At 39.2% G+C, this 13,957-nt stretch overlaps 1 protein-coding gene across 5 annotated transcripts in view; it reads right to left on the reverse strand.

Annotated features, from left to right (window-relative positions):
- The window catches only part of PGCKA1 (PDCD10 and GCKIII kinases associated 1), an 83,066-nt gene that overhangs the window by 32,070 nt on the left and 37,039 nt on the right, over positions 1 to 13,957 (reverse strand). Inside the window, exon 2 of one of the 5 annotated variants that reach the window (XM_088792528.1) lies at positions 6,415 to 6,455. The exons of 2 other annotated variants lie outside the window; for them this stretch is intronic. The gene's annotated coding sequence lies outside the window, so the exon portion shown is untranslated. Of the gene's footprint in view, positions 1 to 6,199; positions 6,263 to 6,414; positions 6,456 to 9,502; positions 9,524 to 13,957 lie in introns of those variants that run through there. 2 more of the 5 variants (XM_074322253.2, XM_019741947.3) reach the window with 2 other exon arrangements.

Here is a 13,957-nt window from a genome sequence, read left to right on the forward strand (position 1 = left end):
CACTCATATATTGATGGGTTTTAAAATTGAGTCCTTAGAATATGCCAAATTCTAAGTCTTTTTTTAAAGTAGAAAAACTTTTTTATTTTGCATTTGCTCTGCTCATAAATATCTCTAATCTTTTCCAAATGCTTAAAGACCTTTTACATTAAAAATGATATATTATGTATATTTGTATGTATACATATGTATATCATATATATATATATATATATATATATATATATATATATATATATATATATATAAATCCTCCCAAGGATTTACATTTTACATATAATATACATATGTAAACGTAGATATAATTATAAAAAAGTTTGGGGAAAGGGGGGGGGAAAAAGGTGAGCCATAACCATAGCAACCTCACCTTGTGTTAGGTGTAAAATTTTTTTCCAGGATTTGTTTTAGTTTGTGTCCATCTACATACCAATTTCACATAATATTTACATCCTGTTTTTTTTTTTGTCCACTTAACATGTCTCTCTAGCTTTTTTCCATGACAATACAAAATGTCCACAATGACTGATTTAAATGACCGCATATTATTCCACCAGTGATGCTCTGTTAGCTAACTAACCACTCCTCTCTATAGCTTAATATTTTGGGTACTTTCCATTTTTGGTAAAGTTACCCTCCTTCCAAGTTCAAAGTCTACGTTGCTGATTATAAACTGTACGTAATTGTAATGTGTGAGATGATAATGCTTTTCCTTGCCTTTCCATTTTTTTCATTTTCTTCTGAAAGAAGTCCAGAGGACCTATAGGACCCGGCCGTTAGAGACCAGCCAGGAAGTAGTTTCTCCATCACAAACCAGGAAATGCTGGATCCAAAAGGCATCACTGCTATTCAAATTCAGAACTCCAAGTAAAAGAGCAAGGACAACCTGCCCTGGGCAGCAATGACCTGTCCCAGGCAGAAATCCTCCTTTCCCAAACAGTTCAAGACCCTGCACAATAGACCACAGGGAATCAGACTTGAATTCTTAACTTCTTTTAAAAGTTATTCTTCTCTCTGTCTTTGCAGCACAAGCTCTTCCCAGGTGGAGGCAGCAAGGTGTGTCTCTCTCTCAGCAGCAGGGTTCCCAGGACCTATCATCCCATAACTCTGCAGGTGCCCCAGTGCCCTTTGGATATTACCATTTCTATTGATAAAATTCTTATTCCGTCTCAGTTTTCTCACAGATGCAGCAATAAAGGATTTGTCTCAGATGTGCAAACTATGTTCAGTTACAAAGGCAGGTGAGGGAGGGCAAAGGGAAGCTGAACCCAGGGCCAAGTCCTGCAGCTGTAGCGCTGTCAGCTCTTTATACACAGGGGCTCAGGGAGGCGAGTGCCAGAAGTCACTGGGCCCAGGCAGATAGTATAGCTGCACTCAACAGATTGTCAAACCAAAACTTGGGGCTCTGAATCTGATGCATGAATGTGTGTGTGTGTGTGTGTGTGTGTGTGTGTGTGTGTGTGTATCTGACACTTGAGCATGCATGTGTTTGATACTTTACAGCGTATCATTTTCTTCCCAGCAACTATGAAAATAACCATTACTACTAGCTCCATTTTATGAATAGCAAGTTAACTAACTCACGTAAGTTTACACAACTAGTAAATGGTGGAACAAAGATTCAGAGTTCAAGCTTTTTCATTGACACCCTGGAGTCTTCAATATGACAGGGTGTATGCAACCAAGCCTATCATTGTGAAGGTAGGCAGGGAATGTGGGATACAGGAGGTCAATTACCTGGGCTACCAGGTAATTCATGAAGGGTCTCAAATGCAGACTCTTGACAAGCATCTCCAAATACATGCCCAGTGCTATATTGACAGGATTGAAAGTTAATGTTCGCCACACAGCTTTGAACTTTAGCCCCATTTTTCCATAATAAGTCAGCTGCAGTTTCCTATGAACTAATACTTTATCTTGAGAATAGGAACATTTGATCACCTTTATGCATGTATGCAATATTGTGATTTGTATATGTAAGCATTTAAAATATTTTTCAATTTCTTATAATCCTGTTTTGCCATTATTTCACTACTTTAACATATGGAGAGCCTCGAAAATAACAACAAAATGTAATCTAAGCCTCTTTCAACATCTGAGACCTTGATCGGATACTACTGCTGCTCGAGAAAAACCAGGTTCTATGTTCGCCACAAGTGTGATACCAAAGGAAATACTAGAGACAGATTTCTGTGCAATTAGTTTAAGGGAAATTCTTGGGGGGTGGGGGTCCTACTCTCACATACCTTTTGCAGAGACTCCTCTATGTGTGATTTCCTTAAGTATTGATAGTGTCTCAAGAACCTGAAATGCTGGTAGCTCAGGGATTACATACTCTGTATTAGCGCAGGTAAGCAATCGACCACCAGTAGCCATACTATGATGGCCCTGGTCCTCTAACTTCTGGGCCTCTCATGGAGGCAGGCAAGACCCCTGCAGTCGTGAGCCCATCGCTCTCTGCCCCACAGCTGGCCAGCCACACCACGCGTGACTGAGGCTACATGTACTAACAGGAGGAATTTGAACGCATCACTTAAGTTGTCCCTCGCGGAGTATCTCCCATTCTACAGTGAGATTTGTACGGTGACTTGACAATCTGGTTAGTCTGTTAGTTTTAGCAGAGAGAGACAAAACAAATAAATGGCTATCAAACTGCTGTGAATGAAGACTAAAGTTAGACTCACAGCATTTGTGGGGTGAGAAGGCCCTGGGAAAAGATTAATCCAACCCCCAAGTATTACAGATTGGGAATTGAAGCTCTGAGAAGCTAAGTGACTGCCAGTATTATTTTTGTTAAACCATGCTGCTGTCCTTGTAGAGATTTAGAACTGGAATTAGGCCACTTTTTTTTTTTTTGTAAATAAAGTTTTATTAGAACACAGCTTTGGCCATTCACTTATGTGTTGCCTATGGCTGCGCTTTTTCGCTACATAGCAGAGCTAAGTAGTAGCGACAGATACTGTATGAATGGCAAAGCCTGAAATATTTACTGTCTAGCCCTCTACAGAAAAAGTGCTGACTCCAGCTCTACAGAAGAAAGTATGTGAGCAGAAACTAAGGCATGCCAGCAACCAGGTGAGTGAACTTGAAAGTGAATCTTTCGAGGCCTGCCAAAAGGCACCTGAGTGACCTTGAGGCAGATTCTCCAGCTCCAGTCCATGCTGCAGAGGAAAGACCAGAGCAGCTCTGGCCAACAGCTTGACTACAATCTCAGAGAGACTCTAAGCCAGAGGCGCCCCATTAGGCTGTGTGGATTCCTGACCCACAAAAACAATGAGGTAACAAATGAGGTAATTTGTTACACAGCAATAGGTAACTAATACAATTGTGCCTCTTTAGCTGGGCTCACCCTTTCAAAGTGAGCAAAATTCTACCTTCCATTGTGATCTGCTCTGTGGAGACTTTTGGACCCCTCTTCCCAGCTCCAAATGGTCCCAACCATTTAGATGACACCAACCATCAAAGCACTGTGTCAACTGCTCACTCAGAGTCTATCCCACAGCCATGTGATCAGTTACATAGATGTCTGCCTCCCTGGCTGGTGCTGTCTTACTCAGTTTTATAACCACAGAACCTGATTTAGTGCCCATTATTCATAATGGAATACTAATGATCCTTATTGAATGCTTACTACGTGTCAAGCATTTTCTGTGCATTACCTCATTTAACCCTGAGAACAACCTTATGAGGTTGGTAGTACTTTCACACCTATTTCATAGGGGAGGAAGCAGAAGTATAAGGAACTTGCCTCATATCCTGTAGCTAGCAAGTGGTGGAGCCAAGCTCTGAACTCTGACTGATGCGGAAGCTGCTTGGGATCCAAAGTACCAGGACATGTGGCTCGTGTCTTGGAGCTGCCACTCTGTGGACTTAGCAAAGTCACTTACACAAAGGAAACCAATTTCCTCACCCATAAAGTGATGATGATGATGCCATGTTCCTCTCTCTCATTCAATTGATTTTAGTTTAATAAAAAAAAAAAAAAAATTTCACACATTCTGGCTGTGCTATGCTGGAACGTAAATTTTATAAGGAAACTACTTAGGGTTCCATCCAGTGATAAGCACACAGTAGAAACTCAATAAATTGTTTCTTGGGCCGGCCTGGTGGCTCAGGCGGTTAGAAGTCCATGCTCCTAACTCCGAAGGCTGACGGTTCAATTCCCACATGGGCCAGTGGGCTCTCAACCACAAGATTGCCGGTTCAACTCCTCGAGTCCCGCAAGGGATGGTGGGCTCTGCCCCCTGCAACTAAGATTGAACACGGCACCTTGAGCTGAGCTGCCTCCGGATGGCTCAGTTGTTGGTTGGAGGGCGGGCTCTCAACCACAAGGTTGCCAGTTCAATTCCTCGACTCCTGCAAGGGATGGTGGGCAGCGCCCCCTGCAACTAAAATTGAACATGACACCTTGAGCTGAGCTGCCACTGAGCTCCCGGATGGCTCAGTTGGTTGGAGCATGTCCTCTCAACCACAAGGTTGCCAGTTTGACTCCCACAAGGGATGGTGGGCTGTGCCCCCTGCAACTAGAAAACGGCAACTGGACCTGGAGCTGAGCTGCGCCCGACACAACTAAGACTGAAAGGACAACAACTTGAAGCTGAACGGCACCCTCCACAACTAAGATTGAAAGGACAACAACTTGACTTGGAGAAAGTCCTGGAAGTACACAGTGTTCCCCAATAAAGTCCTGTTCCCCTTCCCCAATAAAGTGTTTAAAAAAAAAAAAGACAATTATAAATTGTTTCTTAACTGACTTGTCCTAAAAATCTGACCTCATACTATTAGATTCAAGATAGTATGGTCTGATTAAAGGAAGTAGAATGCAAGGAATGGCTTCAAGGTTAAGAAGACACCTGACTCGAGCCAAGGCCCTAACTGTAGCCATGCCAGAATGGACTCCAACCTTCTCAGACATGGGTTTTTGTAACTTAAATTCCTAGACTTCATGATACCATAACATCAATGTTGTGTGTCCATCCTCTGGGAAACGTATTATCTATTTTGGTCAGACTGCAGCCAATGACCTTGGATTTAAATTGTATGTTTCCTAGAGCAGTGATTTTCAAAAGTTAAAAAAAAAAAAAAAAAAGATTGCTACTTCTGTATGGACTATCTATCTCATCTTGCTTCTTTAAATGCCACTGAAAAAAAAAACACGAAGAACGAAAAACAATATTGTTCCCCACTAGGGAACAAAAAAATCTCAAGAGTCCAAAAACTTGGTCAGGCTTTCCTTTTAGTATCATTTCTGATGTAGACATCCCAAGAAAATAGAGAACCTGATATTGTTTAATATCAAAACCAGAAAAAATTCTGCCTACGAATCACCAGGAAAATGTACATTGCAAGTAATTCCCACAATTACTTGGCAATTCATCTACTTTTCTAAGGGAACCAAGAACTCAGCAGATATGTTTTGTCTCCATTAGATGACTGTTCAAATTTGAGTCAAATATAACTTGCCCAGTTATTTTTATTCCTTTCACTTAAGCATTCCTAATCCTACATAAACACTTTTTCAGAAAATATTGGAAGTCGTTCTTTCATTCATTCTTTTTTGTTTTTTTATTAACAAACATTAGGTGTCTATCAGAGTAAGATGGGAAGGAAGGCTGTTCTCAAAATTTTGTGTACGAAAGTTTGCTCAGAGAAAGTAAAAACGTTTGGTCACAGAAAGTTTGCTAATTTGTAAGTTAAAATCAACAGAACAGCCCCACCTTCTGCAATGTGGAATGAAATGTAATGCGGAAACACAGTGTTGTGGAAACAGTCCAAAACCAATTAAAGTAGATCTAAGTAACTGAGCATATAAAAATATGCGTGACCATCCACAGATCACAGGAGTATTTCTAGAGAGTGGTACGGGATAGAAGTAAAACAAAACCAGAAATTGATAAGCTCTTGACCTACTTTTAATTCACTCAACTAAGTAAATATGAGACCTATTTAAATTCCCAATTTTTCAAACCTTAATGTTTTCTTAACTTGATATGCTAACACATAAAGTGTATTAATTTACTGTTCTTTGGGTGGGTGGGGGGGAATCCTACTGCGTAAGCCAGAGATAGCTGGCAATGGATCCTATAATCTTCATTAGGAAAAAAGGGCACAGGTACACCCAGAAACAAAATGCATGACATTTCAGGAGAAACATATCGGTAACCCATTTTGGGTAGTTTGAAGATTTCTTGACAGTACTCACTCTTGGCTGGTGGACTAATGCAGACATTTCAACACCAGAAGAAGATGGCATGCTTTTTAGCCTCTTTTTTAAAAAAAAAAACAAAAAAACACACACATCGAGATAAAGAGTTATGTTCCTGTTTCAACTACATTCAAAATAGTGCCAATGTTTTGGGGAAGGCATGAATTTTACCCTGCAGTTCTGGCACGTGAAAAGTTTGTGACCAGTCATACCTCACAGGCAGCGTATGCTGGCAAATGTTTAACAACTGGATCTACAGAAAAAAAAAAAAAGTTTATTATAAATGAAGGCTGTATAGTACACAGTTTACAAAATAAGATAAACAATACTTTCTTTTTATTATAAACTCCACATAGACAAACTGATTGTCACAGAAGCTTTAACTGAATTTTGCTGGACTCTTCTATTCATAGTCAATCTACAGTTGCAACTGATGAACAAGTATAGTTCCGACATGAAGGTTAGTTGATATTTTCATTTATATTAACTAGTTAGGTGACAGTGAAACTATGAGCACATATGTTGGAATGCCACTTGTTTGGTAATGACATGAGCAGATTCTTTGCTGAATCAGATAATAGTTTTTGAATACTGAAAGAAAAATTTCCTCAGGAATTTTGTGTTATTCTCACGTAATGGTTACAGACAACAAACGTTTACGTTTAATTCGCGTTAACATTTTCTTCCTCATATTCTTAAGCATAGTCAAGCAACAAAACATTAAACCGACACTTTGAAGCACTTGCCAGTTTCCATGGTTTAAGTGCTCCTGTCATGGCTGATTTCAAGCTAGTAATTAATGTTAAGTCACTGAACACAAAGTTGAAAAGAAATGTTTAGTTGCGTACCATTATACAGTATTTCTACCACACAGATACAATAGATGTACAGAACACAGAAAACAGTAAAAGAATTAGGAAAGGATGGGTTCTGAGTACTTATTAACTTTGTTTTTAATATAATTTGTTTGCCTATATATTTTCATAGAATTTAATTTTTTAATATCACTTCAAAAAATTTCTGAAATTCTAAAATTCCCCAGCCAGTCCTGGCTGGCTCCAGCACAAGATTTCAGCATTCTGAGCCTGAAGGGCAAATGCATTTCTCATACGTCCCCATGGCTATTTTGTAACTACCAATTTGTACTTCTTAATGCCTTTACCTTTTCTACCCTGCCCCTGAAACCCCTCCCATCTATCATCCCAACAAATTTAGTACCATCTGACACCATACATAGTTATTACAATATTGACTATATTCCTTATGTTATACCCTACATCCCAGTGGTGACTTTGTAAGAACCAATTTGTACTTCTTAATCCCTTCCCCCTTTTCACCCACCCCCAAACCCCCTCCCATCTGGCAACCATCAGCTTAGAAAAGCAATTTTCAAGTGTGACTGACTGAAGAGTTTGACAACAAGCCCGGTCACAATCAGATTACTTGAGTATATGGAAGATTGTTACCTGCCTCCCAATGATTACTATTTTCACCTCTTTTCAGGAAATACAAAAAAAGGAAAGCGAGCAGGTAAATATGTAACTGGAGAGTGTTAGCACAGACCTCAAAGGTAACTTCTGACAGTAAATATTTTAAGTTGGAACCACGGGCTAGAATTTAGGAAGGCTCATTTGCCACCAGTGAAATCAGCACAGACAACTGTCGTTTTGGGGAGCATCATGTTTAAATGAAAGATAAAATCTTTTAGAGTTTGTGATACAATTTTGATAAAATCTTTTAGAGTTTGTGATACTTTCAAAAATATGTTGCCCTGAAATATTTATCATCACTTTTGGGATTCCATGCCGCTTTAAGATCCTTTCTTTACCACTTCTTTTTTATATTTTAAAAGCAGGCATTAAAAAAAAGAAAAAAGAAAACAACAAATACAAAAAGGCTTACATTATTTTTTAATATGTGAAATAGTGGTAATCATGCCGATCTCACAGGCTTATTATATTAAATGAATGAAAGGATTCAGTCCATGAAATGTGTCCAGCACACCGCCTGGGGTGTATAACTAATGGTAGCTGTTGTATGTAGCATACTGCATTCTCCCCTCCATTCAGATCAACTCAAGGTTACCTGCGGTGGAGTGGGGTGCACAGACAAAATACTTATGAAGAAGCCAGCTTCCTCCTGTCTTCTAAATGGTCAGGTAAACTGGTTGGATTGATTCCATTTTTTACCCCTTGATAAGATAGTATTTTCTTCAAAAAAAAAAAAAGAATAGAAGCCCATTTGTGGTAGTTATTAACCAGATCAAATCTCAAAGAAGTCCGAGATTCTAAGAGCTCCCTTGCTTTTTTATTTTATACACATTTATAAACCCTATTTTTTATTCTGGATTTCAGGGACACCAAGGATTCACTGTCAAGCCATGGGCAATTTCAACAAATATCAAGCATTTCAAGCATAGAAGGTACAACAGAGCCACCAGGAGTCAGCCTAGCCTAAAGTAGTAAGAATTTATAGCATCAACAATATATGATCATATGGCTGGGGAGAAAATACAAAGGAAGAATTACATATGAATCATAAAGCTAGAATTAGTAAAAGAAAATAATTAATAGTTGCAATCTAAAGTACCTACATTATAGTACATATATTTATAAAGCACATTATGGAAGACAATTTGGTATGTGTTTCTGGGGAAATCACAAAATTTAGCCTAGAAACATTTGAAGGTATAAAGACTTTAGGTAACCTTGTTAAATTTAGCATCATTCAAATTCTGAGATTTGAGTTCTAGTTGCAATAGCATCAGGTTTCATAAAAACTTGCTATATTCCTGGGCAGAAAACATTCTAAATTGAAAAAAGTATAAAATATGATAAACCAAATGTGACCAGTTGTCAGAAATAAAATCTTAAACCATGAACATTGAACCAGATTACCTAAACAGAATTTTTTAAATAAAAAAATGTGTGTGTGCTGTGTGTGTGCATGCATATGTGCAAACTTAAGCTGGAAAAAAGTAGTAAGTTTTTCTTTCCTGGTGTTTACATAATGTACACTAGGGTTAGAATTATTCATGAGAACAGTTCCTTAAAACTATAAAACTTTTAAACTTGAATATACCCTGCTGTACAGTTCTATATGAATTTGGAAGGAATGCAAAGTAAATTCACAGGATCAGTTTCTCTAATTTAATTGCAAACCCTCCCTTCCCTGGACTATAGTAGGTGGGTTTCCTGCCGAGGGGAACACTGCGGGGAATCAGTATGGGCTTCCTTCTCTCTCTGGGCAACTGCAGGAGGAACTACGTTTTTCTGTATTTTTTCTGAAGCATTTTCTTACCTCACCAGGCTTGTGACGTTATGAGACCTATACTGGAACTGTTGTGCTGGTTCTTCTCCTTTCTTTCCCCAAAAGAGGCGCCCCCAAAGATTACATTCCAAGACTAGCAGGTTCTTAGAACTTTACACAATTGTGCAATGGTTAAAAACCAAACAGAAAACCCAGCCCTGGGCCCTTCTGGCTGGGGTGTGGCTGCAGGTTGGCTGTGTGGCTGAGGGATATTGCTTCACAAAATCAAACACTCAGCACTAACTGCTGATGAAGTTCAGTGATTACATATTAAATAGAAGGAGCTGTATACCTTTCCTCGCTGAAGACATGAATGAAAACATGAAATCCCTTTAGTCAAGGCTCCTCAGGGTCAAATATTGTGGTGTTTTCAACCATTAGCATTCAAGCACTGCCTTGAGTCAAAAAAAAAGCCACTGCTTACTTCCATCTCCTAAAGTTGATGCTTGACATAATTAATTCGGTGGAAATGGAAAAACCTCAATGTAAAAAATTCTAAAATGAATCCAAATATCACCATTTATATTGGCATATTATGGGTTATACTTTATGCTTATTCCCTGATGAAGCTTAATATATGTTAGGAGCAAGGCTCTGAATTGACATTAAAAAAAAAACCCAAAAAAAACTATACAAAATGTGTATACCATTTCCATCACTCATTGCAAATTGCACTGAATAATTTCAAGTGAGCTAGGCAGTTTTTCAATGTCATTAGGTCCACTGAGGCACTTTAGAACTTTGAAGCAAATATAGAATCCTTAGGCCCAAATATTTTGTAAGATATTGCTATAAATTTTAATAATTAAAAAGTGTTTATTGCACACCCATATGTACCTATATGTACTTAGCACTGTGCTAGCCATTGTTGAAAAATTAAAAAGGATATGACTCACTCTCTCCAATAATTTTAATAATCTAATTAGGAAGCCCAATCCAACACATGAAGCAATTTGACAATAACCATAAAATAACATGGTACTGGATTCCAGTGGGATGGCAGTGTTCAACTTAGCTCTGCCTGCATCCACTCTCTCGGCTAAGAATTTACAGGTTTCCTTTACTTTGATGTCTATAATTTACTTCATCTCAACCAGTATGATATAAATGTTTAGCTTATGAAACCCTAGGGGTTGTCAGAAATTTACACTAGTGATCAACTAGTGTGTACTCAGGAAGATCAGACACAGAAGAGTCACTAAATGTAACTCCAGCTGTCCACTGATTAAGATATGAACTAATGAATGGCATAAATGCTTTTTTGTTGGTGAAATCAGTGGCTTATTAATCAGGAAAATAAATGTTACAAAATCCCACTACTTGTGGGTTTCTAGGTATACAGGTGGCTTTTCCAGCCCAGTATGAACAGAGAATAAGAATCCAGTGTCTCCATCCAGACACCTATTAACACGAAGCTGGATTCCTGGTTCTCTGACCTGCCATTGGATTACACGGTTCCTGGTACCTGATGCTGTCAGTAAGAGTAACAGAAATCTAGTACGTATGGAATATTGTCGGGTATGACTCAAGTATCTTTTCCGTAAAGTGGTGGTAGGAGAACCTAGAAGGGTAGAGGATTGGGGTTCCAAGTTTATAAAACAGACTGATGTACTGTTTCGTGCCTGCTTGCTAATAGTAAACGTGGTTTCAAAATATATGTGTGGAATATTTGGTCTGAGACTTGGTTTCATTATATCCTCGCAGGGATGATGTTGAGAGTGGATAATTCTCACCTACTTCAAGCTTTCCTGTGGCTATTATCTAACCTTGATCCAATTTAGTTTGATTTTTCAGATGCTGAGAAGATCTACCATTTTTAAAGTTAAGTACAATGGGCCCTTACTAACTGGTTATGTGGCTGACCATAATCCTCTAGGTTCAATTTTAGTTTCATTTAAGGAGGATCATAACACCTCCTGGGGTTACTGTAAATATTAAAAACAACTGCATACATAGCTCAGTTAGCTGCTCATTCATTGCTGGTTTCCCTTCTCTGCATTACTGTCCCATTATTCTACTTTTCCTATCCCAGAGGAAGCATACAAATGTTTGCAGAACTGAAAGGTATAACCTCTTTCTATTTTCCAATTTTAGTTTCCTGGGACTGAACAAATTTTGGAATTGTAAAATTGGCTCCATCTTCAATCTGGATGCCGTGAATCACCAAAGAGAGGCTGGAATCCTCTGGCCTGTACCTTCCCTTCCCTTTTCTAGTACCCAGAGTTCTTCCTTACCCTCTTCTGGAACCCCTTGTGCCCACTGACACTTCCTGGACTCTCCATGGGCAATCACTGCTTTGGCCTCTCTCGATATCACCTCAGTCATTGCCTTAGATACACTTAGGAAGAGGGTATCTAGTAGTTAGCCTTCATTTCATTAAACAAGCAAAACAAAACAACCCTTTCTTTACTAAACAGTAAAAGGTGAGAAATGGTTAGTAAGGTCACATTCTTGTATAGTGCTCTTCCTTCATTGAATTAGGGCTCGCCTGTGTGACAGACAGAATATGGCAGAGGTGATAAAGTGTGATTGCCGAGGCTGGGTAAGGAAAGGCATTACAGCGTCTGTAATGGTCTCTCCAGTTGCTCACTCTGGGGGAAGCTGGCTGCCATGCTGTGAGTGGAAAAGCCTCATGGGGAGCAATCTACTTAAACAACCGTGGAAGTCTATCCACCAGTCCCAGTGAAGCCTCCATGACTCAAGCCACAACCGACATCTGACTGCACTCTTAATCTTATGAGAGACCCCAGGCTAGAAAGGCCTAAGTAGGCCACGCTCAAATTCCTGAGCCACAGAAGCTGCCAGAGATGATAAATGTTTACTATTGTTTTAAATCACTGAGTTTTGGGGTAACTTGTTATGCAGTGATAACTAATACGTTAAGAATGCATTTCCTGTTCTCCAATGGCTTCATGCTGGAGATAACCTAATGTAGGCAAAGTCTTTCAAAGAAGGAACCCATTTTATACTCCACTGTTATACTCTCTACCACTTTCTCTTTTTGAAATGTAAATGCTAATATAGCTGAGAGGAAAATACTATAAACTGTACCTCCCAAAATTCATGCAGAAGCCCTAATCTCCACTGTGATAGTATTTGGAGGTGGGGTCTTTGGGAGATAATTAGGTTTAGATGAGGTCATGAGGGTGGAGCCCCCATGATGGGATTACATTCAATGTCCCAATAAAAGGGAGAGACTCAAGATCGCTCTCCAGCTCTCTCAGTGTGCCCACACGAAGGGAAGGCCATGTGAGCACATAACCAGGAAGAGGGCCCTCGTCAGGAGCCCGGCTAAGCTGGAACCCTGATCTCAGACTTCCAAGTCTCCAGAGCCAAGAGAAATAAACGTTTGTTGTTTAAGCCACCCAGTCTATGGTAATTTGTTATAGCAGCCTGAACTAAGAAAGGAATGTTTCACATATGTGTATATAACACACAAGACAATGTAATTTGTTCACTTGTGGAGGAAAACAGAGACAGCACATGACCCTCCTTTTGGTCTTTGCTATACACTGAATGTTTGTGTCCCCCCAAATTCCTATGTTGAAACCTAAACACCAATGTTATGGTGTTAGGAGGTGGGGCCTTTGGGAGGTGATTATTAGGTCATGAGGGAAGAGCCCTCAGGAATGGGGGATAGTGCCCTTATCAAAGAGACCCAGAGAGCTCCCTCACCCCTTCTGCCAAGGAAGGACACAGTGAAAAGGTTGACATCTATGAATCAGGAAGTGGCCCTCACTAGACACCGAATCTTCCTGCGCCTTGATCTTAGAATTCTCAGGCTCCAAAACTGTGAGAAATAAATGTGTGTTGTCTACAAGCCATCTAGTGTACGGTCTTCTGTTATAGCAGCCTGAATGGACTAATACAGTTTTGTAAGAAGACGGACTGGCAAACTCCAATAACTGCAAAGTACAGACTCATGTCCTGTTAGGCACACAAGGCTACAGGTGTGTCAGGGAAGTCACCATGAGGGGCTGTTTTATTGCACAAATAATACACGGTCATTGCAGAAGATTCAGAACATACGGATGGAGTAAAAATGTAATGAATACCATGCAAAGATACCCATTATTTGTGATTACCTCTAGCCATTTTATCTATTTAAAATTATACCATGAGTATTTTCCACATCACAATGAATGAGCTGTATAGAACCTGCTACAGTGTTATGGACAAAGCAGATATGCAATAAATGTTTGTTGATTAAGTCCAGAATGATCATTAAAATGATATGCTAGGAAGTGAGAGCTAAAACAAATTTATGTTCACAGGTGCATTAGATTATTTACTTATTTATTTTTTTGATAAACAATTTTAAAAAACCTTATTTTGGAATCCTGTAATTCATTAGTAATTATGATGAATAATTACATGTTCTTGGACTTCTGTGTGGTTACATGTGGGTAAAAACCACCTTTATTTAACAGACTCATCAATTTTGGC

The sequence above is a fragment of the Rhinolophus sinicus genome, chromosome 1 (genome assembly GCF_057876585.1).
Source record: "Rhinolophus sinicus isolate RSI-liver-muscle chromosome 1, RSI-T2T, whole genome shotgun sequence".
Taxonomy (NCBI): domain Eukaryota; kingdom Metazoa; phylum Chordata; class Mammalia; order Chiroptera; family Rhinolophidae; genus Rhinolophus; species Rhinolophus sinicus.